Source organism: Dermacentor albipictus, chromosome 6, assembly GCF_038994185.2.
Source record: "Dermacentor albipictus isolate Rhodes 1998 colony chromosome 6, USDA_Dalb.pri_finalv2, whole genome shotgun sequence".
In the NCBI taxonomy this organism is placed as follows: domain Eukaryota; kingdom Metazoa; phylum Arthropoda; class Arachnida; order Ixodida; family Ixodidae; genus Dermacentor; species Dermacentor albipictus.
In genome coordinates this window covers 42971615-42996122 of record NC_091826.1, presented here as the reverse complement: position 1 = coordinate 42996122, position 24508 = coordinate 42971615, and the positions used below count along the sequence as shown (strand labels likewise).

Below are 24508 nucleotides of genomic sequence, written 5' to 3'. Positions count from 1 at the left end.
ATCGACGAGTTTTCCACGTGCATGACGTTTACGCCGTAAAGCATAAAAAAAAAAAAACAAGTTTTGAAAACAATGCACGTCTCTGTGCAAATTTTCGAGGCAAGCAGTCAAGGGTTCCCACACGCTAAAAGTGGAGACGATCCTCGTAATCGTTACACACCTGCATTCCATACGCCGCTTCCAAAACGCACAAAGGATAAACTTGGAACAACGAGAAAGCGGAAAAAATGACGAGTGAGCAATTCCAGTCACCACACGAAAGGAAATCATACGCCTTGCATCAGGGCCTCCGTCGCATCGTTTACGGCATCAATAATGAACCGCAGAGCCGTACACCCTCCTCAGCGAAAACTAAACGAGGGTAAGCAAGCGACACTAGAAGACAGGCATCCGAATCGTCTAAGCGGCTGATTTCCTTCCTTCGTTCCACTTCCAACGAGGGACGTTATCCGAATGAAAGCGTCGTGAGACCGAAAAGACAATTATCTCCAAAATTAGAAGACGTAGCACGAAAGAGCCACGCAGAGTGGGATGAACGAAGTGATGCAGCTCCGGATGGGACGTCGCTCAAGCCGAGATTTCCGCTTTGGAGCCCGCGACGCCACAAGGGGGGAGGGTGGTGAAAGCTAGCTTCGCTGACACGCGTACATTAATTCAGGGACCGGAAGCGCCGTAAAAGTCAAGAAGGAAATGTGCGACGTAAAAGGCAGGCAGTCATCACGAAAGTGCTGATAACTCTACATCAGGGGTTGTGGAACAACGTCTGCAGTCATCGAAAGAAACAAAAGAGAGCGAGAACGAGAAAGAAAAGGAGAGAGAGCAATAGGAGGAGATGGCCGCCGTCATCACCATTATAATCTCGTTCGCGTCAGCCAAAGCAATTCTCGAAAACTGCTGCCGCCAATAAAACAACAGCGACCGCGGTCTCGTCCGTGCTTCGCGTCGCGAGTCAAAGACGAGGGAACGATCGAGATGATGACCGCACGAGAAGAGAGGCGCCAGAAGTTTCTGATAGTTGTCGACGGGGAGGGGGGGGGGAGCTACACGCGAGCGCGTTGCAAACAACGCGACGCCAAGCCGGCAGCCGTCGCAGCCGTTTGGGAGGGTGACTGCGATGGGAGCCAGAAAGAATGGCAGTTGCAGTATACCCTTACACAACGAGAGCGAAGTAGACCCCGCGATAGTTAAGCACTCTGTGAAGCGCAGTATGAGACGCAGTGATTCGTGCAGTATAAGGCACAGCAAAGCATTTGCTTGCGCTAAGTCATCGCCTTCATTGTAGTAGTAGTAGTAGTAGTAGTAGTAGTAGTAGTAGTAGTAGTAGTAGTAGTAGTAGTAGTAGTAGTAGTAGTAGTAGTAGCAGTAGCACTAGTAGTAGTGGTATTAGTAGTGGCAGTAGCAGTGTATGGTATGGTATGATGAAGTTTATTTAATGTCTTGAAGATCACCCTTTAGGTTGACGCAGGCGGCTCCCACGTCGGGACAGTAAGGTTTAACCTTACCGCCACTAGAAATTTTATTGGCAGCTGGCGAGGCTAAGCTATGAACAGACTTTGCATGAAATAAAGGTAGCAAGGATTCAACCAAAAGAAAGCATAGAGAGACAGTAAGACATACAGGTACTCAAAATACGCTGGTACTAAAGTTGTTTGCAAAAATCTTGTCCTGGTGGTACTAGGAGTACCGTCTGTTGTTCTAGTTGTTGACGGGAAAGTTCACGGCCCACAAACGCTTGGCGGGCTGTTTGGTCAAGAATCGGGTGATTGCGGAAAGGACGCAGGAACTAACTGAGTTTATCATTGGTCGTTGTCACGTTATTCACAAAACTTTATCGATCATGGGGAAAATGTAAATAAAAGAGAATTGTCAGTTTCACCCGAAGGGCGAGTAATGATTGACAGCTATATCAATGTTCAGCATAGCGCTTGGTCTCCTCTGACGGTGTGCTCATTAAACGTGGGCACCACATGTTGGCGCAACGCAGAAGGCAAGGAAACTACTGCTGCGCGGGAGAAACAGTGCCCTAGCAGCTACCAGGCGCCTCACAACGCTGGCGTCAGGAGGTGCCGCCAAAGATGCTGCAGGTTTCGCACCTTGATAGTGCACTATAGATGAGACCGACGGGAAAGCCGTCGGCATTAGTCAGCTACTCGAGAAAAATTAGATAGCGTTAGCTTTACGTTTATTGCTCATACGAGAGCATACGCACTGCAGCTCAGCAGGCACCCAAGTGTGCGTGTGTGTTTTCGCACGGCACTAATGCCAGCAGAAGGATGGCAGAATGCTGCCTTGGCTCCGCCACGCAGGCGACTGAGCGTAGCGTTGACGGTGCGTCCACTTCGCTTCGTCATTAAAGAATTTTAGGGCGTCCGGTATTCGAGCACGTGCGAACGGTTTGCCGGATGAGCAGGGGCGTATGAGTGAGCAGCCAGAATGGTGGCGCCAGCTGGTGGCGCAAAACGCAACCGCATAAACACTGAGCCAATTACTATATTCTTCTTAGCTGGGATGTAAAGTGCCGACATCGGCGTAATCATGCTCGCAATTACGCCGACACCGAAAATTTGCACCAGCAGCGAAGCAGAATATAGTAGCTTACTGCATTCTTAGCTCTGTGTTTGTCTGGTTTAACTCTATACCGCCAGGTGGCTGCACCGGTCCGGCCGCTCACGTTTACGCCCCCGACCATCCGGCAATCCGCCCAAACCGCCCCCGTTTGCCGGAATAGCGGACACGCTAGAAGTCTCTACTTTTTGCAGCCAAACGCCCACTCCGTGTCTCTAGAAACCCTGCAATCCTATGCGAGCGAACCATACATACAACTTCCGCGGAGCAGCATGACGAGGGCGGCAAAAGTGCCTACGGAGCAAATGCGTCTTGAGCGCCCGTAGCAATCGCAAGAAAAGACGAAACAATGTAGCAGAGTAATCAACCGATTTCACTATGACGGTCCCGGATTACGGAGCAAGCATTTCATCAACTGGGCCCAGGAACCGAGGCCTGTGCTATCTCCGTTGTAGAAACGTGAATTTTCCTCGAGGTTCTTTTATCTCGCGTCGGTTCCTTATACTGTGGTACGTAGTCAACACGTGCCCAAACCGTTGTCTCGTCAGGTTATGGTGCTCCACGACTCACGCTTAAAGTCTAATGAAATGTCTTCAGATGAAATTAGATAGGCCGTATCGGATGCCATAACCGACTGTATCGTGCGGAATGGGAGTTCCAGGGAGCAGGCGTTGTTCAGACCCCAGCACCTCGATCACTGGAAACGGAGTTCATTGGGCGTGGGCCGTGAATTAAAAGAAAAAAAATGTCCGCAGCGAAGAGCACTGGTACAGGTCGAGCAGTGCCACTCGCTCTGAGTTGGCGATCCCGCTTGCAACTGCGCTGTCCTCCTCTTCAACTTACATGTACGTTTACGTGCAAACTGTTTTGCGGCCTACATTAGGCAAGCAGTAATTGGCCGCCGAGTAGTGACTATGTTTACAGCAAAATGGTAAACTGCGCAAGTTAATCGGCCTGGATTCTTGGTTTTTGGGATCTAGGGATTTCGTTGGCAGGACATCGAGAACCGAATTGGGAGCGAAAGAGAACCTTAGAAAATCAACGTAAGGCGGCGAATTGAAGCGCACGGGGAACAGTCGAGAGTGCAAATGCTGCGCGAAAAAAGACCATCTAAGAGAAGGGCGAGAATGCGCATCCCACTATAAAAATTACAAAAGGCAGGACATAAAATATGGAAATCCTCTTCCACTTCGATACCTATGACTCCAAATTATTAAGCTACCGTTGAGAAGGCCATTCCCTCGATTTGTGTTCTGCGCAGAACAAAGGAACAAGGACACTGGGTGTCCACTGAAGACGAGCATTCCCATACGCGGCGCGAGGCGCTGGTCAGAGACTGCTGGGGGAAATAAAACCACCCTCGGGTGGACGACGCCTGGTACGAGCCAGCCGAGAAGCTAGTGCCCCGAAGTCCTCAGCAGACAATGCAATGCACCCGTCTCTGCGAAAGATGTAGTAAATCTCGCCGTTTCTGAACACTCATGACGGCCATCGTCCTGCAACCCACGTCTGTCACACTGCCGTTTAACACGGGGCTCGAACTCAGGGCTGTGAGCTTGGGAACCGCATGCCTCGCCACATACCTAGCAGAAAAGGGCATCGATGTCGCTAGCGCATCAAGCCCCAAAAGCACCTGTTTCTAAGTGAAGAAAGAGTACGTTTTCTGTCGAGAATTATAGGTACTGTCAACCCCAAAGGGCACTGATGGGGAATTCTACTCCATAGCATTTGGAACAGCAGTCATATAAAAGAGGAGGAACGCGAGATAAGAGAGGAGACGGAAACCCGGGCATGGCGAAGCCCTTTAACAGCACCCGTCCTCGCGTCGTCTCGTACTGTTGTCTCTGTTGCGTCTTTGGTCCAGGGCCATCGCTGGCAGAAGGTCCACGAGCACAGCTCGCCATCGCGAACTGAGTGCCTTCCGCTTTCGCTTTACAGCGCGGACTCACTGCGGACAAGGGTGTACTCTACGAAGAAAAGAAAGGCACGTGGTAATCTATTGCAGCGAAGCGCGGAGTGTGCGGATTGACGTTGTTTGCGGCAGGCGGGTTGGGCGGGGGTGGGGGGCGGGGGGGGTACGAAGAGGGTGTCGTGAAGAACGTGCTGGCGAAAGGCCGAGCTGATTCAAAATCGATGCTGTCAGGTTCTTCTTTGTTCCTTTCCGCCGTGCGCTTTTGCCGATAAGGACTGTAAGGCCCGCGAGAGAGCAGTGAAGGCTCTCCGCGCTATAGTGTCGTTGTCCGCGCGTATATATATAGTATAAAAGGTGGAGACTGGGGCGCGTAAGTGGTTGTAACGATATATTGGTAATGTCGCGGCACTTCGGGGACACGTCCGCGAAGAAGAGCAAGATAGAAGAGGCCCGGCGGTTGGACATGCGCTTTAACGGCACTTCCCCCCCCCCCCCTTTTTTTTGTCACGCTTGTACGCGTCCCTCGTACGGCCTGTGTCGGAAAGCGAGCTGTCGACAGATGTACGGAAGCAGTTCCATTTTTTCTTCTTCTTCTTCCTTCTTTCTTTTTTTTGTCCCAGCGATGGACGAGAATGGCACAACAGTGTCCGGTGCATCGGCAGTCCAACGCCGCGACAAATGCCACCAGATGCGACGGTGAGTGGGCTTGTGTGTGGACACATATATTGACGGAATCGTCGTTAGAGGAAAGGGTGGGGGGGGGGGGGGAAGGAGAAGTTACAGTAAGGACACCTCTGAGCCCCTTTATGACCACCATTTGTGGCACAATAGAGCATTGCGAGCCGATGTGCTGGGGAAGAACGTGTTGCTTCCCAAGTCGCCCAAACATCGTCAAGTACGGAACCGGGCACCTAAAGAAAGAACTCCGGTTTAGCAGAGCAATCTTGCCAATATAGAGCACGCGTTTCTTTGCTTTGCTGTGTTTGTGTGCTTTGAGCTGACTTTCGTGTTTATTGCTTAGGTTAAGATGCTTCCTTCTATATGTTTTTGTCACTTGCAGTGCAGTAATGTGGCCACTTCGACACAAATGCTGTCTCCACACGCCGCGCGGTTTGCCATTGACCCGTTCCCGGCTCCCTCCCGAAAACCTTTTGTTGTACCCGTGTGACTGTTAGCTGAGACGGCCCCTTTCTGTCGTCGATGAAGGGAAGGCACGCGCTACGAGCAAATGCATTTGTCGATTCCATCATCGTTATTGCAAAAGTGGGTGGGAACGACGGTGGCATCATAGTTCCACGAATGCAGAAAAAAATAAGAAGCAGATACTAGTGTGAGAAACTGGTACATACCCATTAGCTAATGGGATGAGAAACAATACCGTTGATCCTGGAGCTGACGCGCGGTAAAAACTCCCTACGACAGGGTAATTATTCTAAGAGCAAGGCCCTTCCCGGTGAAATGCGTCCTTGCGTCGATGCTCATTAGGGATGCGTTACACTTGCGTCACATCGGCGTTACGACATTTTCGACGCATCAGTGTATCGTAGTTGAACCTATTCTGAGCGTCCTGTCGTCCGGGCTAAATTTCTGACCGCGCTCCTTCTCTTTTTTTACTTTCGACGTTTTTCTCGCATTCCAAGAAAACGTACAGCAGTAGTAATTTGTTAGTAGTGATGCCAAAATCTGTAAAATCACTAATAGCCCACTGCTCGCACAGAAAATTGCACATAAAACGTCAACGAACCAAAAAAAAAAGATCTCGCACAACAATAGGCTTGCCACTGTTGCGCCATGAAATTTAGCTGTCATATAGAAAAAGCGCCACTGAGGTGCTCAAACTTGGGCATTAGCGTCCTAATGGCAAAGTATCGACCATTGGAATGGCAACGATTCATAACAAAGCTCGGCGGCTTTCGGAAGCGACATCGATTTGGTGTCAAAGTTAGAGGTGATATTTTTTTAACGACACGAGAAAACGTTGACCCCGTCATAGTCTCTGATGACATCACTATCATCATCAATATAATAATCGTCGTTACTCTTAGCAGCCATTTCCCGCATTACAGTGAGTACAACCTAAGCTTGATTTATTTATGATGTGGAGGAACCTGAAAAACGTTATGTGGGAACCGTCGATTTACCGACCGCGCTGCCCTCGGTTCGGGCGACTCTCTCCCCGGACACCGAGACGCTCCTCTCACACACAATGAAATAACTAAATTCTTCTACTCAGAGAGAAGGGTTTTCCCTCCCGCCTCACTCCAAGTTAAGCAGGCCGCAGTCGGTCACACTAAGACTTCCGCAAACGAACTCGTACCCAAATCCGGCGTCCCTTAATAGCATATATCCAGAGATTTATACGAATTGTTCTTGCGTGGCCTGTGGTGAGGTAGCTACGTTGCCTCATATGCTCTGGGAGTGCGGGTCGCTGGGCCCGAAGTTCACCAAGGAAGAGTGGGACGCCCTCCTGCGAAGTCCCGTCTTTGAGGATCAAATCCTGGCCGTCCAGCGCGCCCGCGATCGGGCCTGCAGACTAGATCTGTCAGTCCCGTCGTGGGATTAGCCAGGTGCGCGTTTTATCGCGCTTTGCTGGACCAAATAAAAGTTTATTCACTCACTCACTCACTCAACCGTCGATGATCATTCTCGATGTAAGCAAATAGCCCGAACGAGTGAACGAAAGAGAAGGAGAGCGAATAAACGAACGTTCTCCTTGCGGAGTCCAACCCCCGACCATCTAAGCACCAGTATATATCACTGAGCTCCGACCAACCACGAAAACGGCCGAAAGATCCAAAGAAGGTCATTCAGTTTAAAAAGTAAATTATCTTCCATACATGCCCTTGTTGTGCTTCTCTAGCAACGACATTTCCCGAATGACGTGAATTGACCTGGACGCATGTAGTTTTAAAACTGTAGATCTTAATGAGTAATATCTACGTTAAGTTATTACTTTGAGTATTTGAAGTAATGCTACGCATATTCGCTACTGGCACCCCCAATAAAAGAATTCTGTACATAAGAAAATTATCGCAATGAATACAGAATTTTGAGGAATAATAACTCCGAAACATAGCATACCGGAAGCAAGGGACGCTTTACATAATTCAACCGGGTATCCTTTACCCAGGCAGGCCGAGCCTACGCGGACTCCACGTCTTCATTCTGTTTCCAGCAACTTCCTTTCTGTTTTTAACACTTCTTTTCTCCATTCGGCGGCTCTACAAAGGGCAGCAGTCAAAACATACATATCTTCTACGTGCACGCCAGCTTGTTATCCTGATTACTCTTTTCTGCCCACAAACGATTTCGAAAGGATAAAAGAGACTTCTTTCTTCCCTTCTCCCATGCCGCTCCATATGAAAGGGGCAATCCCTTCATCCCCCAATTTTATTTCCGGTGCCCCGTTCCCCATACACTCGCCCTAAATAGGAGAGAAAGCACCTCCTTCTTTGCGCACCGCTACCTCTTCCAACGTTGACCCTTCGCCTTCGGCCCACGTGCCTTCTCTCTTGCCTCTGTTCCGAGGAAGAAAGTGCTGCCGTCATTCTTTCTTCTCTTTCTTTGTTACGCAGTGAGACACGGCGTAGTCTCGTTGCGGACCTCCGTTCGCTGCATTAATGCGGCGCGATCAGCGAACAGAAAAGCCTTCCTTCTTCCCCGGCCTTCTGGGGAAAAGGCGACGTCGGTCCCTGAATAAGTCGTCGTCGTCGGGGTCGTTACGCGACCGACCGAGCATCAAATTGGTACTCGTCGCTCCTGACATCTCCGGGCGGTATTATTGCCCGCTCCCTCGCTCCCCTGTCCGTGTCGCGAATTCGCCGACCTGGCGTGCCTTGCTTTTGCCCGAGTTCAGGTGCAAGCGTGTGTGCGTAAGTGCGTTCGCCTGCGTGCGTCAGAAAATGTGTTTGCGTGTGTGTTTGACATACAGACAACCATGCAGACAGACAGACAGACAGACAGACAGACAGACAGACAGACAGACAGACAGACAGACAGACAGACAGACAGACAGACAGACAGACAGACAGACAGACAGACAGACAGACAGACAGACAGACAGACAGACAGACAGACAGACAGACAGACAGACAGACAGACAGACAGACAGACAGACAGACAGACAGACAGACAGACAGACAGACAGACAGACAGACAGACAGACAGACAGACAGACAGACAGACAGACAGACAGACAGACAGACAGACAGACAGACAGACAGACAGACAGACAGACAGACAGACAGACAGACAGACAGACAGACAGACAGACAGACAGACAGACAGACAGACAGACAGACAGACAGACAGACAGACAGACAGACAGACAGACAGACAGACAGACAGACAGACAGACAGACAGACAGACAGACAGACAGACAGACAGACAGACAGACAGACAGACAGACAGACAGACAGACAGACAGACAGACAGACAGACAGACAGACAGACAGACAGACAGACAGACAGACAGACAGACAGACAGACAGACAGACAGACAGACAGACAGACAGACAGACAGACAGACAGACAGACAGACAGACAGACAGACAGACAGACAGACAGACAGACAGACAGACAGACAGACAGACAGACAGACAGACAGACAGACAGACAGACAGACAGACAGACAGACAGACAGACAGACAGACAGACAGACAGACAGACAGACAGACAGACAGACAGACAGACAGACAGACAGACAGACAGACAGACAGACAGACAGACAGACAGACAGACAGACAGACAGACAGACAGACAGACAGACAGACAGACAGACAGACAGACAGACAGACAGACAGACAGACAGACAGACAGACAGACAGACAGACAGACAGACAGACAGACAGACAGACAGACAGACAGACAGACAGACAGACAGACAGACAGACAGACAGACAGACAGACAGACAGACAGACAGACAGACAGACAGACAGACAGACAGACAGACAGACAGACAGACAGACAGACAGACAGACAGACAGACAGACAGACAGACAGACAGACAGACAGACAGACAGACAGACAGACAGACAGACAGACAGACAGACAGACAGACAGACAGACAGACAGACAGACAGACAGACAGACAGACAGACAGACAGACAGACAGACAGACAGACAGACAGACAGACAGACAGACAGACAGACAGACAGACAGACAGACAGACTATCTAGATAGATAGATAGATAGATAGATAGATAGATAGATAGATAGATAGATAGATAGATAGATAGATAGATAGATAGATAGATAGATAGATAGATAGATAGATAGATAGATAGATAGATAGATAGATAGATAGATAGATAGATAGATAGATAGATAGATAGATAGATAGATAGATAGATAGATAGATAGATAGATAGATAGATAGATAGATAGATAGATAGATAGATAGATAGATAGATTTTTTTGCACGTGTTTTGTAAGTGCCATCATGTAATCACCCTTGTGTGCTCTGTCCTGTATTTTGCGGTACGTGGGACACACGGCTGCCGTATTTTTCCAAATTAACGGTGACTCGGCGCGCGGCTAATTGATTGCGTTACCGCGACACTCGTCGCTCGGTTGATCACCGGCTACGATCCGCGGCGGAGAAACGAGATGGCAAAGTCCCTGCACCTCCGAGCACAACCAACTAATTCTTATCCACGATCCTCGTTCATTAGGCTTCTTGCCCCTGTCTGCAACGTACAGTACGACTTCTGAGAATGAGAAAAAATAATAGTAACACACAGAAAATGAATACCGAGAGACAACTGCAGCCGGCAAGTACGCGTGTATGATGTGTTCGGCAGTGTAGCATCAGTCCGCCAAGAAGTGCTTGCGTTGCTTTGAGAAGAATAGCGTTTTCTTCCTTTGTCATTAAAGGGGCATGGTATATTATTATTATTATTATTATTATTATTATTATTATTATTATTATTATTATTAAAACCTCAACTTTGTTAAAGAGATACAGTTGGCGATCCTGTGTATGTCGCCCACAGGTGGGATAGAAACATAACTTTAGCCCTGGCACTAACTTGCTTTGCAGAAGGGTTGAAATCTGGGCCAGTTGGTACATACTTGAAGGAAAAAACCAGTCAAGAAACGCAAAGGACAAGAGGAGAGGTCTCCTCTCCTCTTGTCCTTTGTGTTCTTTGACTGGTTTTTTCCTTCAACTAACTTACACTTCCACAACACGAAAAAGGAAAAGAAAAATCCTTTCATCCTAAATAAGAGGATTCACAAACCAGAAAATACGCCAGAACGATAGACCAGTGGCGACGCCGCCTGTAATTTCACGCAACAGCGTGCCATGACGTCACGGATTTTCACGGCGTGTGCTATAGGGTCCAGACATACTTTAGTGGCAAAGATTGACGGCATTGCCTTCTGAAACAGGCCAGTAACTGAATTTAGCAAGTTTCGCGTACCGGCGAAAATACTTAAAAAAAATTGGAAATGAGTGCCGTCAGACAGATGTACCCGCTCTGCGATTTCGATAAAAATGAAAAATATAATAAAAACGAATGTTTACTTTCGTTTTATTTTGTACTCACCAACGTAATACCGGGAAATTAATGAAAACATATACTTGTGAAATAAAAATGTGCAAATGTATAGATATTTAGCGTTTCACTTTAGTGGTCCCTTTAAAGCATATAACTAACGGCCTCGTTTCAGAGTTTCGTTTTGTGTTTTCAAGTTCCGTCTGCGTCCTCTTTTCTTCAACATTACGTGAGTGAGGCTAAGCGGTGAGACTACCTCTTTCCCTAAAGTATAGGAGCGTCTCCTCGGCCACAGAGGACTTGAAGCGAAGAACAGACTTTAGCATATGAAAGCGGAATTCCGGGTGCACTTCTTTTTTTTCTTCCATAGCTGGCAACAACCCTCGTCACCAGAACGATCATGGACTCGCGGCGGTTATTAGAGGACGTGGCGTTGCGCTACTAAGCGCGATGTTCCCGGGTTCGACTCCCGCACATTTCAATGGGAGCGAAAGGCAAAGACGCTCTAGTGCGCGGTACACCCTAAGCAAGCCCCCTAGGTGGTCAAAATAAATCCCTGGTCTTCCATTACAGCATGCCTCACTATGAGTTCAAGGCCTTGGCACGCAAAACCCTATAATTGATGCCGCTGTGCAAGAAAAACCTGTGTCTTTTCGCTCTTACGTCTACACACGTGTTACGCATTCGTCTCTGGCTCAAAATGGCGTGCGAAGTTGAAAATAACTGATGCGTTTGTCGTGTCAACTGGCATTTAAAATAGATGTCGAAAGCCTACAAAAGACGCCCCTCTCCCTTTCTCTCGTCCCCCCCCCCAGTGTTGCCGTATCGCGTGCAGGGGGTGTCCGCCCCCCCCCCTCCCTGCCGCCTTCATGCAATCACTTTTCCACTGCTCTGCCATCGTCGCCCTTGTCACCGTCGTCGCTACCATCTTGTCATCATCCTACCATAAATAAGTGTCATTGCACAAGAAGCAAGGAAGTGCGATTTAATCAAAACGAGTGGACAAAATGATCAGGCCAATAAAGTTATTGCTATGTATGTGAAAGCGTATTACCGGATTGAACAGACGTGGTGTGGTCTTGTTCTCTCTCTCTCTCTTGTTTTTTTCCTCACTTTAGCGCTGAAGCCATCACTCGGGTTTCTAAGATGCCGAGCAGTCTCGTAGCAAAATAAACGTAAGGGGAAAAAAGAAACACAACACCAAGGAAGAGAAAGTAATAATCGAAATACCGAGCGTGTCGAACGATGTGGTGAACCCGAACGCCCATTTAAACCAACCATGATCCGTTCGCGAAATTTGCATCCCCCGTGCCATGAAGACAGCAGAGTCGGGGTTGAGCATTATCGCCCATATTTCACTTCGAGGGAACGGGCGACGTTTAAATTTTTTTTCTTACTGCCCTCCATATCGGCGCAATGTCCCCAGGGAACGATTTTGAAAGCCAGAGTTCCCTACAGCGCAAGACGCGGCGCTGCCAGTATGTACCCCAATGGAGTGGCGCGTATTGGGGGCAAGACGTGACGCAGAGCTCGTCGGCACCAGCCGGCTATACAGGGAAGCCCGGCTGCTGCTATAAACTGGCGGGAGATGCATTTCCACGACGAAGGCGCCTCGATGCAGTTTCCGAGAAACCGGCATCGGCGTCATATATGATCGCATTTCCTACCCCACGACACCGCCAGTCCCCTTCTGGTGGCGAGATTGCAGGCAGACTCGAAGCCTATCCTGCTGGTGGCTATGGGTGCGGGAGAGAGTAGGGAAGGAGAGGGGACCTCGGGAGAGAGCTGAACTGTGGAAGCGAGCTAGAAATGAAGCGACAGTTCAGCTGAAAGTGCACTAAATCACGCTCGCAAGTAGCAAACAAGTCGCAAAAGAGAGCCGCACCGCCTTCCGCCAGAGCTAGCAGGGTAGCTGGGACCCACAATGTGGTAGGGAGGGGTGGGGGGAGGGAGGAGGAGGAGGAGGAAGGAGGAGTTGTGTCTGCGTATGGAACTTGCTTTTCTCGGTCGTCGCCTGTAAATCTATCTCTCCCGCAAAACGAATCGGCTGACGGGAAAGCCACCCACCGAGGCGGATGAGCCATTGTGTTTGCGGCGGTTGACGCCAGGGCGTACGCGATAGCGGCCGTCACACCCCGCTGGATGGCGTCGTTCAAAGTTTAACCGAAGTGCAGCAAAGGCAGGCAGGCCCACCAGGGAGCCTGTCGCAGGATATGTGTGTACTGCTCATTTGCGGTTCCCCTTCGTCGCCGTATCAGTTTATTTATTCTTGCCCCTGTTGCTAAGCGTCATCGTTTCTGTAAATCTTTTTCTTTTCTATTACGGTAAGTTTTGTCATTTTCACACCCTGGGCCTCGTGCAGAGGCAGAGAAACGAGGAAGATGTATTCCACGCAAAACTTGCGAAGGCAAATGCGATGTTTCGGTGCGTAGCAGCACTTTTCATCTTTTCATCATAATACTGTTTAGGTTCACTGCTTAAATGAAGCCTCTTGCATCAATCTTCCGTTACCCGTGCCTTGCGACCACCCATCAACCTAACAAGAGTGGCAGCCCCTCTGCATTTACTGACAACACCTTGGCACTAATTTATATTGAAGAAAAACAAGCAAATATCATATCAGACTCAATACATAGACACAACGCTCGGAAACCTCAAAATATAAGCATATCAGGCACGAAGCACACAGTATGCGAAATAGAGCTTCCTTCTTCTCTCGTTCGACATCTGTGACCCGCGCAAACTTTGCATGCACTGTTTGGCATGGGTCGCTTTCAGTTCGCATGCTCGATATCCCCTAATAACGCAAAACCCGAGTTCCTGCCTTCCGAGCACTATTCAGAAGCTTCCCTTGCGCAGCCCGAGCGAAGTACGCACGCTCCAGTTGTATCACGAAAGGCGGCCGCGACCATTTTCACCCGCGATGTGGCAGCACTGCGTTCACGACCCCAGAGAACTTCCGGTCAGCCATTTTAGAGAGTACAGTTAGCCAAGAAAAGAGAAGTATTTTGCCGCATAGTATACTGCAGGCATACATTCTTGATGTTTTCAGATGAAAGTGGCGTGCGCGGTACATTGAGCTCGTGTATGCGGGCTTTTTTGTTGTGCTTAACAACCTAATTAACTTGCCAAAAACTCCAAATCTGCAGCAAAACCCCTGCCAGCTGGAGAGTCCTCTAAGTTTATAGGCCATTGTAACTTGTCTTGCTTCTGAGGGTTTAATCAAAAGTGCTCTAGGAACTCAGTTTGTATGCATGAAAACGGTGCCGCAAATGCTACGAGCCGCGTCAGCGAATCACGGCACTGCTGGTCAGCTTCCCCACTGCGCCAATTTGAATGAAAAGCTTCATTAGGGAAAGATCTGTTTAACAAGACATCTTGTTGGGCGCTTTAGTTGATTATAACACATAAATTAAGGAAATGCAACAAAAAATTTACATCGACGCGGACTGGAAAGAGAACATCACCAGCATTCAACTAACAACCGTTATATTACATTCGCGTTATTGACACGTTTGTTAAGCTCAGAAAGCGCGTCAATAAATTGCTCTGAAGGGACTGCGGCAAATTCTTCATCTCTAACTAACAGCCTGTTTAGCGTGTTACAATAATGGATTTCTTTTTTTCTGCCGATGTGAGAACAAATGAACCGTTTTCTTACTTCTCACCGGAATATAACAGTCTTTTTTTTTTCTGTTGATATCACTGCTGTTATTTGTCTTGTACGTTCCTCTCTCTCACTCGTTTTTTTTGTGTGTGCACTGTTTTAATTTGTAGGGAACAATGAGCCAGCCGCTCATGCTCCGTTCTCTGCGTGGGAACCAGCAGCCGCTTCTCGACGCTGATTGGCTGACTCGAACTCCAAGTGGCCCCAGCTGCACTGCGCCTATTTTCGGAGACGGGAGTATGTATAGGAGCCACTTCGACCATGTCTCCAAACTCGGGGCGCTTTCCGATTCCGCGGAAAACGAGGTACTCTGTGCACCTTTCGTTTGCTTGCTTTACATACTTTCGTTATTTCGTTCCAACAGGCGATTCGGAGGAAGTTTTCGAAAGCATGCACTCTGCGGGCCCCTTTCGTGTATGCATGGCCTGTGCAAATGACGCGCGTGCATGCATTGCCGACGGGACGCCGATTTAACCGAGTCCCCTAACGGCCCTACAACTCTGTGCTGCACCGCCAGTTCTGTATCGACCTTACCGTTTCCTCTCTCTCTCTCCGCCACCCCCACCACTTCCTTCTTCCGAATTTTCTTCGTGCCTCTCTATTTCTCTCTCTCTCTCTCTCTCTTCTGTGACGTCTGAAAGAACTCCGCAGTAAGCTTCCGCACCAATGTCGTTTATACGGTACGGGAGCACTGGTTGATGTCAACCGTTATCGCTCGACTTGAATAAGTCTGTTTCTGCGAACCATTTCGGAACTTCGGAACATGTACAGAAAGTAGACGGCGCTTCCCAAATGAGACGCCTTAAAAAGGACGTTGTCCGAAGAGGAGTGAGCGACACCACGAGGTTATGAATTTCGGCGGTAGTAGTAGAGAGAGAGAGAGAGAGAGAGAATGATAAATGCATGGCAGGAAGGTTAATTAGGACTGAGCCCAGTTACGAGAAGGTTAAGAGAGGAAGAGAAAGTTCAATGCGTATATCGCTGGTGTGGTAAAGTTTTGTGCTCTGTATCCACGCATGGTCACCCAGTCCGGATCACAGGCGGTGGCTCAATCCGGTAGCTTTCAAATATCGCAGCATCGCTTTTGTGACCTTTTGTAGCTGTGACATGCGAGGCCGCGGTCCCACTATCTTGTTCAAGTTGAGCGGTTTTCTACATAACTGATTTAGAGCTGCGCAGATGTCATGTCTTTCATTTTCAGAAGATGGGCACAATAGATGTCCTATAGTCTCCTCGACACCGCAGGCAATGCAGTCGGCGCTATCAGCCATTCCATCAAACAGGTATATGCATTGGTGAATGCATATGTATTGTATATGTGTTGCATTCGTGAATGCGACGCCCAAGCGTAAGCGGCACGGCATTGTTTCCTCGTTTCGCGGAAGCCCTGGTAACAGCCGCAGTTGCAAATGTGGGTCGAGAGAATGCAATCGAAGCTGGGTAAATTCAGGTGCGTGCCACTTCTCTAATGACATACGGCGGGCTATCTCGCTTCAGCGCGAGTAAATTCATGTTGCGTTCAATACAGTAAGTAACCATGGCGTCGCGTCATGCAACTCATTTGCAGTCTTGTATACACGCTGCAGCGTGTGGTGTCTGCTCGTTGGCAGAATAAATATTTATTGCGCGCGCACGTGTGTGACCTAAAAAACAACGTTTCCAGAAGCCCACATCTTTGGGTCACGCCAATGCACGTTAGTGGCAGAAAAAGTTCGTTTTTACATTACCTCAGGTCAGCAGGTAAGTGCTACCTGCTGTACATACAGGATGCGTGCCTACAGGTGTGCGTGGAACTAGTGCACTTATTCTTACCTTGTGTCTCTATTTTCATTTTTTTATCACTTCTCCCCCAGTTCAGGGTAGCAAACCGAAGGTTAACCTCCCTGCCTTTCCTCACTCCCCTCTAAACGCGGCATCTCTGCGGCAATAGTTAATAATTTGCCAAAGAGAATTTATAACATTGCTTTCGAAGTTGAGAGCATTATCGATGCGGAAGCCTTCATATACTTCAGTAAAGCAAATAGCTTTCATTAGTTATCGTGAATGGTGGGAGCTGTATGACATCTCGTCGAGAGAAAGGGCAGCGTGTGAGTGCGAGACCGGGCTAACTGAGCAGCGGCGCGTGTTCATAGCTGAACGCCAACTACCCGTTACGATGAAGATTGACGTTACGGGACATGTTCGCCACAGAAAATTCGCGGCGCATCTCTTATGGCGGTGCGGTGCGTTTCAACGAGGTCACACACGTTGAGTCTCGTGATTCAGCACGTTTTAATGTTGAATAACGATTCAGCTTTTTTTGCAAGGTCGAACACGGTGGCTGAGGGACGCGTTCGTCCCTGAAATCTGCATTGCGTCTTTTTTTTTAAAAGCGAAGCTTGTTTTTGCGAGCCTCGCCGGGTTTTGTGACCGTGGCTACGGCCTGGCCAACTGCCAAATAGGCCAACCAATCACAGAGCAGCAGGCGTGCCGTGCGCACCAGTGGGTTCCTTGCAGCACCGACAGATGGCGTTCACCTTCGCGCATGCGTGGGGCCAGGCCAGGTTCCCGTTAGGCTTATTAATGAACTAGGACCAAAAAGTAAGGAAGCTCCGCTGAAAACCGTAGAAAATAATCTTAAAGATAGACGAACACCTGAAAGTTTGCTACAAAGTAGAATGAATTTAAGTTATATAGGTAAGGGGGGGGAAAGGATTCACTCATGTAGACCATTGACGATTACATTGGTAATATGCAGATTAGCGATGGAGGCAATTAAATTAAAGCTGCAAATCATGGGCAGAAAATAATGGCATACTAGAGGAACGTCAGACTAGCTTCCGAATCGATAGGTGTCTGAACGATGACTTATTTGTCTTTACTCAGTGTCTCTAAATATCCAGAGTAGGAAGGAGGCCATTATATGTGCCTTTTTTAGACATTAGAGGAACGTATGTCAGCGTAGGCCTCAACGTTTTGTAGGATATTCTGGAAGGGGAAGCCTTAGACAGCAATTGTATACAGCTTTTGAGAGATTTTTACCTAAAAAAACACCATTTGCGTTGAATGGGAAGGGAAGAGGAGCGAGGAGATAGTTGCCATCAACAAGGGACTGAGGCAAGGGTTCCCTTTATCCCCAGTGCTGCTTATGATGTGCAAGGTAAAGATGGAAAGGATGCTAGACGGAAGTAATATCTCTATAGCGCTCTGTGTTTCATTATGGGCGCATTTCTCTTCCCCTTTTCCGTTATTGTTTTTTCCTGTGTTTCCATATATCTACCGCATTCTTTATCCATATACCGAGTTATCTATATTGAGGGGGTCAAAAAGTTTGCTGTTAGGGAACTCCTCGCGTTTTTTTTTTTCCTGTTGCTCTTTTTTTTACGTTGGTAGGATAATAGGCAATATAATAACAAGAGCTTAGTGGCGCAACCCACCGCCTCGTTCAAAAGGAGACGCTCATAACATCCATCCATCTATCTGCGGCAGTGGATGTGCCGTCCGTGCGGGGGACGGAGAAAATGTTGCAGTTTTGCCCCGAAAGGCAAGCATCGAGCGCGATAGCAAATTAGTAGGCAGCTATAGGAAGTTAGCATTCTTGTTTTAACGGCCGCATAAACTCGCAAATATTCGCTTACTAATTACCATGCACGGGGTCACGCACGCACATGTAAACGTGAACACATCTCGCTCGACGACCGCGTAAACTCTGAGTCAAAATGCTGGAGGGAAGAAGCTCGGCAGCAGCAGCGAGCGCATTGACATTCGTGCTGTCTCTAGCTGCAACGGGAACTAAACGTCGAATATACGGTGCATAGTAAGCTACCGACTCTCCGCTTACTTTGTCCACATCGCAGATGGCCTTAAAGACGAGGTCCGCGCGGGAGCACACTTTGTGCACGCCGCAGATCTCTTCGAAGATACAGGCGCGCGGGCGGCTGCGCCGTAAGCAGTAGCCGCCTGAGTAGACCGGCCTTCCCCCTCTCTCGCTTCCCCCTCTCCCCCGCGCTTCCGCCCCTCCCTCCTCCCTTGTGCGCGCGATATTGAGCGGCAATCGTCGCCTGACCCTCGCAAGCTTTCACTCGTAGGTACAGCGTGTGGCGCGCGGCGACGAAGTTATCGCGTTTGGGCTTTATACGGAACATCACGGCGACGGCGACGGCAGAAACGAGTTTGGAGGGCCCATGTAATTGCTATTTTTTATTTATTATTTTTTTTATTTACAGACACTGCTGTCTCAATACATGAGACATAGCAGGAGTGGATACACCAGAGATTAGATCAACACGACTTTACAATGAATTTGAAACGTAATTACAAAATATGGTTGGACAATTCTTTCAAAAACTCTTCATTAGGTTTCTCCCGCAAGGAACCAGCTAGGTTGTTCCAAATTTCAACAGTGCTTGGAAAAAACGAATACATAAAACAATTTACAAAGGACTGGAAAGGAACAATATTAAGTGGGTGTGAACGGCAATCGCAATAAACGGATTGGTATGAAAAGGACATTCAAATGAACGCACTGGGGAACACTACAAGAAGCAGGCACTGAACTGCGTCAAGCACTACAGCACGAAGTTGAAACCCGCGGAAGCATTATGGCATGTGATACGCGCCTGTGGCTTTTATTTTTTCGAAGTTTTATTTTATTAACGCCAGACGCCCAAAGAGCAGCTCGAATAGGTTCCAGCGCAACGCCGCCAATTAACTGGCCGACGACGCGAAGGCCCACTGTCAGAAATCCCAGCAATTGCCTTCCCGGATAGGTTCCCTGCCGATCGAAGGCTATCCAGTTGCGCCCAAACAACGTTTCACGTTATTCGTGGGTGCGGGACCTGGTCAACATGCGAGCCTCGGCAACACTGGCTGCAAACGTGCGGTAATTAAATCGCCGGTAGCCAGTCGGCAAACACCGGCGTGATTCGCTTGACGGTGCTCTTCTCTGGCTTCGATAAATGCCACTGTTCCGAATTGCACGAAACTCCGCGTTCCCTCCAGCGCCACGTTTCGAATGAAGGCATTCAGTGCGATGAGTCTCCGGCGTTTCTACGTGCACCACATTCCAGTCACTAGCCACCGTAGCCCCTCGCACTCTATAACCAGAGCGCCTTGCCAGATGTGACGGAAGGGGTAGAAATAAATTGAAACCCGCTTATCAACCAATAGACATCTTACCCACGCATTATAGACGTCCTACAAACATACCGGTATGACGCGGACAATTCCAATCGCGGTCGATCTAGACCAATATCAAATTGATCAACCGCGATTGACTCGCTTGCGGAAGCTTCGGAAGAGAGCCCATCGTGACCGAGAAATCTGAACCCGCTCGGTCTCGATTGCGATCGAAAATGTCCCTTTGACTAAGGTACAACCGAGCTTATTGATAGGTTACAGAAATATGGTATATATATATATATATATATATATATATATATATATATATATATATATATATATATATATATATATATATATATATATATATATATATATATATATATATATATATATATATATATATATATATAACAAGGAATCTCATGTCGTAGATATCTCGCGTACACCAACTATTTGGTTAGCCAGGCTTCTTAGTACGATAACATCCTATACGATATAGTCTTACACACAAATTCTAGACATCACATATGCATCTTACAAATGGATCTCAAAGATAAATGGCAGAGCGCGATCTCACGCGCGATGACGCTGTCATCAATACTCACTCAAGCATCAAAAATATACCTATATTACGGTGAGCTATACCGGAATGCAAGTTTCAAGGACGTGGTCAAGCTTTCAAAATTTACTTTGCGTATAGGATTCTTCACAGCTAGCGACATCAAAAAAGCACCATTGTGGACGCCTGCTCTCCTTTACTGCACTGTGATCCTCTTTTAATCATCGTCGTTTCTTGAAGCAGCGACTTCGTTTCTCACATCATTTTTATTCCAGAACTGTGTGCTCTCGTTTTATGTTATATATATATATATATATATATATATATATATATATATATATATATATATATATATATATATTCCAGTTCTGCTACCAGCCCTGCACGCTTGGCAAAAAACTTTTTTCTACCACCCCCACTTCACCTGTCTGTCACGCGACGTCACAAAAACCGCGATACCTCCCCATCTGATATGATGTGTACACACTGATTATGCGTGATTTGACAGAAAAAAGAAAAACAGTTATTTCTGATTCGACCCCTTTTCGCCATTAGCCCTCGGCTATTGGTAAAACGTTTTCGGGCTGCACCCACTTCAGACTGGCGTGGGAGTCCGGCATGTGACTACATTGTGTTGAAACGCTATTGCTAAACCATTCTGGTAATATATGATTACCACATTGTTCGCATACGAACACTTTTATGGACGGTTTTGCATTTCCCTTGACAGCACTGAGCCGGTGGCTCCAAGAAATTTCCGGCCCCCAAGTTTTATCCAAAATATTATTTCTCCTTGCTTCAACCAGACTACCAAATAATAATAATAATAATAATAATAATAATAATAATAATAATAATAATAATAATAATAATAATAATAATAATAATAATAATAATAATAATAATAATAATGATAATGATAATAATAATAATAATAATAATAATAATAATAATAATAATAATAATAATAATAATAATAATAATAATAATGAAACAAACATAAGGTGTTTCGAAGTAGCGGCTAAACCTTAGGAGAGGCTCCTTTCTAAGTTTTTGCATAACTAAAGCAACTCTCCCGTCAAGCACAGATATATTAACTTACGGCGATATTGATTTGTATATTGTATTGTACAAGCAATATACGGGACGTTACCGTCTACAGCCTACACGGATGCGGGGTCTTACTTGAGACGCGCAGCCACAACAGTCACCCTAGTCATCGGAGCAGCATTTCGCTCACCCAAAACAATCCACTCCAAGCCGAGGAAGCGGCCATAGCCCTCGCGCTCTCCCAAACAGAGGTTGAAGTCACAGTGACCGACTCCCAACAGGCGTGACCGCAACTTTCTTGTACCAAGACATCCCACAACACCGCAAGCTAACCCACAGAACATTATGCACCCCCGAACCAGCCACTACCTAGAGAGCAAGAGCGATTCTCCTCCGAGCTCTACAGAAATCCGAACCAGAAATCACCTCACAGCCCCTACATAATTCTCTCCGCAAGGCCGCTTCTGCGCAGAGCCCGGGTCCCTCAGACACATAGTAGGGGGTTGCAGAGCGGCGCCATTATATCTTCCGAACCCTTACCACACCAAGGAGTTTTTGAGAGAACCTTGGCCAGCTCCAACCTCAAGGATCAGCAACGCCTGATTGCGAGGGCCGAGTACGCGGCCCGAGCTCAAGGCATTCTGGAATGAGGACGGCTCTCGAAAGCTGCATTCACCTAATAAAAATATTTATTCTCTCTCTTCTATCTTTGCGATCAGCTGCGCAGGGAAACTTGAAAATTTGCGCTTTTCTCTTATACCGCACTAGTGCAGCTTTCTTGCCCTCTCTATACCAGTGGAGCAAAAAAAATACAGAAGCTTTCCAGGGTCCCTCTATGTAAATAGCAGAAATGTCTACATCGGCTGCGACCGGAATAGACTTCCATGTGTGTCCATCGTTTGGCAAGAGCTGAATCCAAACAAAACTTTAATTGGATGCCGGCAAGGAAAAAAAATATAACAAGGGTGCAGAGAGGTATCGGCCCGTTTCGCGTACATGTAATTCATGCCCAAAACAAGCGCCAATACAAATTCGCTTCCTATCGTATTTAGCTTCGCCATACGATAGCATAAGAAAAAAAGAACGCATAAGTAAGAACCCGAAGGCGAAACAGAAAGGCGAAGGAGATATAGATAGAAAGACGCAGTGCAAGACAAAGGTCCGGTCTCGCTAATTCACGCGGGGCGGCGCGAGACTAATGAGGCGCGGGCGAGCTCCCCAATCTCTTCTGCCTCTGGCGCGCGCGCACCAAGCCAAATCGCGACAGCCGAGAACGGTGACAATGGAGGGGGGGAAAACGCTTCCGTTTTGTCGCGCAATCCTCGTCGCAATTAGCGTCATACAAAGTATTTTTCTCCACGCATCGCTCCCCCCTCCCCCCCCCTCCCCCCTCAGTACCGACACCAAAGTTTCTTCTCGCCGTTAGCCCGAGGCGCAGGAGAAACTCCTTTTTTTTTTTGTGAGCCAGAGACAGTCGTCGCAGCGATGAGCAATTCCGAGCAGCGCTGCGATGAATTGCAGAGCAGCGGGACGCCTTATTCGATGCGAAGGGAGAATATATGAATGGCTGTTATGGCAATCGGTCAACGTGACCCGCGGCTCGTTAAAGCGAAGCTTTCTTCGCCGCGTCGCTCTGCTGCTCTTGTGCTGCTGCGCTGCGTCAACATGCTATTGTCTGGTCTTTCGGCCGCAGTTATATGCAAATAGACTTCCTTTCCTTCTTTTTTTTAGCAGGTAAGTTTGCAGAGGGACGCTTGCCAGTCAAACTCAATGTGCGTTTCGCAGGCCTGATGAATGTAGGCCTGTTTTCAAGAAATGATAAATTATTATTATTATTATTATTATTATTATTATTATTATTATTATTATTATTATTATTATTATTATTATTATTATTATTATTATTATTATTATTATTATTATTATTATTATTATTATTATTATTATTATTATCGAGTAGACACCTCGAGCCACTGGGTATGCGAGCTGGCTAACACCAGTCGATTCGAGCTCATTCTCGGCCAATGTGACAGAACGTGGATGTACCAGCGTGACCGAAGGGAGGTTACAAGCTGTAAATGTATGTACATATGGGCTGTGTTTTCTGTGCTCCTGGCTGAACATCCTTGTCCCGATTAGTACCATACGAGGCCTGCGTCCTCGGAGCGCAGACAGCTGACAACTTCAGGCTACGAGGTTGTTCTGGAGTTAACCTCTAGTGCTGCTAACGCGCTCATACAAGCAAGTTTAGAGTCATTGAAACTCCAACACGGCGTCGAATTCAAGTTTCTCTTTTTCACTTGTGAAAGCAAGTATGCCTGTTTTTTTTTTACATTTTTGTGAGGCCTGTTGTCTGAAGCCGTTCACGTGTCATATGTGCCTCCGATATGTCTTCTCACGAATTTTTTACTTCCGATAGCAAGGTCCGAAAAGCGTCACAAGATGCTCCATGGACTCCTTCACTAAGTTATGGGAATGAGCTACACAAAACAAGCGGAGGAGGGACACGAAGGATATGCGACGCCGTACCCTACCACTCCAGATGGATTTCGATGACCTGCAGTTCCTCATCGTAAAACTGAAGCTCAAGAGATAGTGTCTTTTTTTTTTTTCTTCAATCACGGATATCTGAGTGTGCTAAATCTCGTTATTATATATTTCACTGCTGCAATACATTCTACAATCCGTTTCTTTTCTTTTTCAGTTTTCTTTGCTTCTCTTTCATTTTCGTGCTGATGTCGATCATAATCGTGTTTCCCTGATCCTTGTGCGCGTGTTCGCAAGTACTGTGTGTGAAACGTGGCACTCACGGGATGCTTATTTTTATTTCCGCCGAACCATATATTTCTGTGGTAACTGGGAAAGCCGAACTGTGGTGGGCGGCCACGTATAGTCGGTATCAAATGTCAGCCATTGTGGGGAGCCCACAACGCAGCCTACGCAGGATACGTTAAATTTCTTTTGAAACGCAATTGCCAATCACTATAAAATAGAAGTTACCTTGCTTATACTTCATTCAAATAGAGAACGGCTTCTTCGCTTAGTATATTTTAGGCAGTGACCCGTAATTTTTACTTGTCGCGTCCAGGTTTACCAGCGCCACTTCGGAGTTCAGGTAGAACTACGACTGCTGAGTAAAGTGGTGGTAGCGA

At 47.5% G+C, this 24508-nt stretch overlaps 1 protein-coding gene and 1 long non-coding RNA gene across 5 annotated transcripts in view; one reads left to right on the top strand and one right to left on the bottom strand.

Annotated features, from left to right (window-relative positions):
• Positions 1-14802, top strand: part of LOC139061009 (uncharacterized) — a 102227-nt gene extending 87425 nt beyond the window's left edge. Inside the window, exon 3 of the long non-coding RNA XR_011515141.1 lies at positions 14755-14802. This is a non-coding gene — a long non-coding RNA (uncharacterized lncRNA). The remainder of the gene's footprint in view (positions 1-14754) is intronic.
• LOC135920736 (adhesion G protein-coupled receptor E2-like) overlaps positions 1-24508 on the bottom strand; it is a 565456-nt gene that overhangs the window by 97393 nt on the left and 443555 nt on the right. The window lies entirely within an intron of this gene.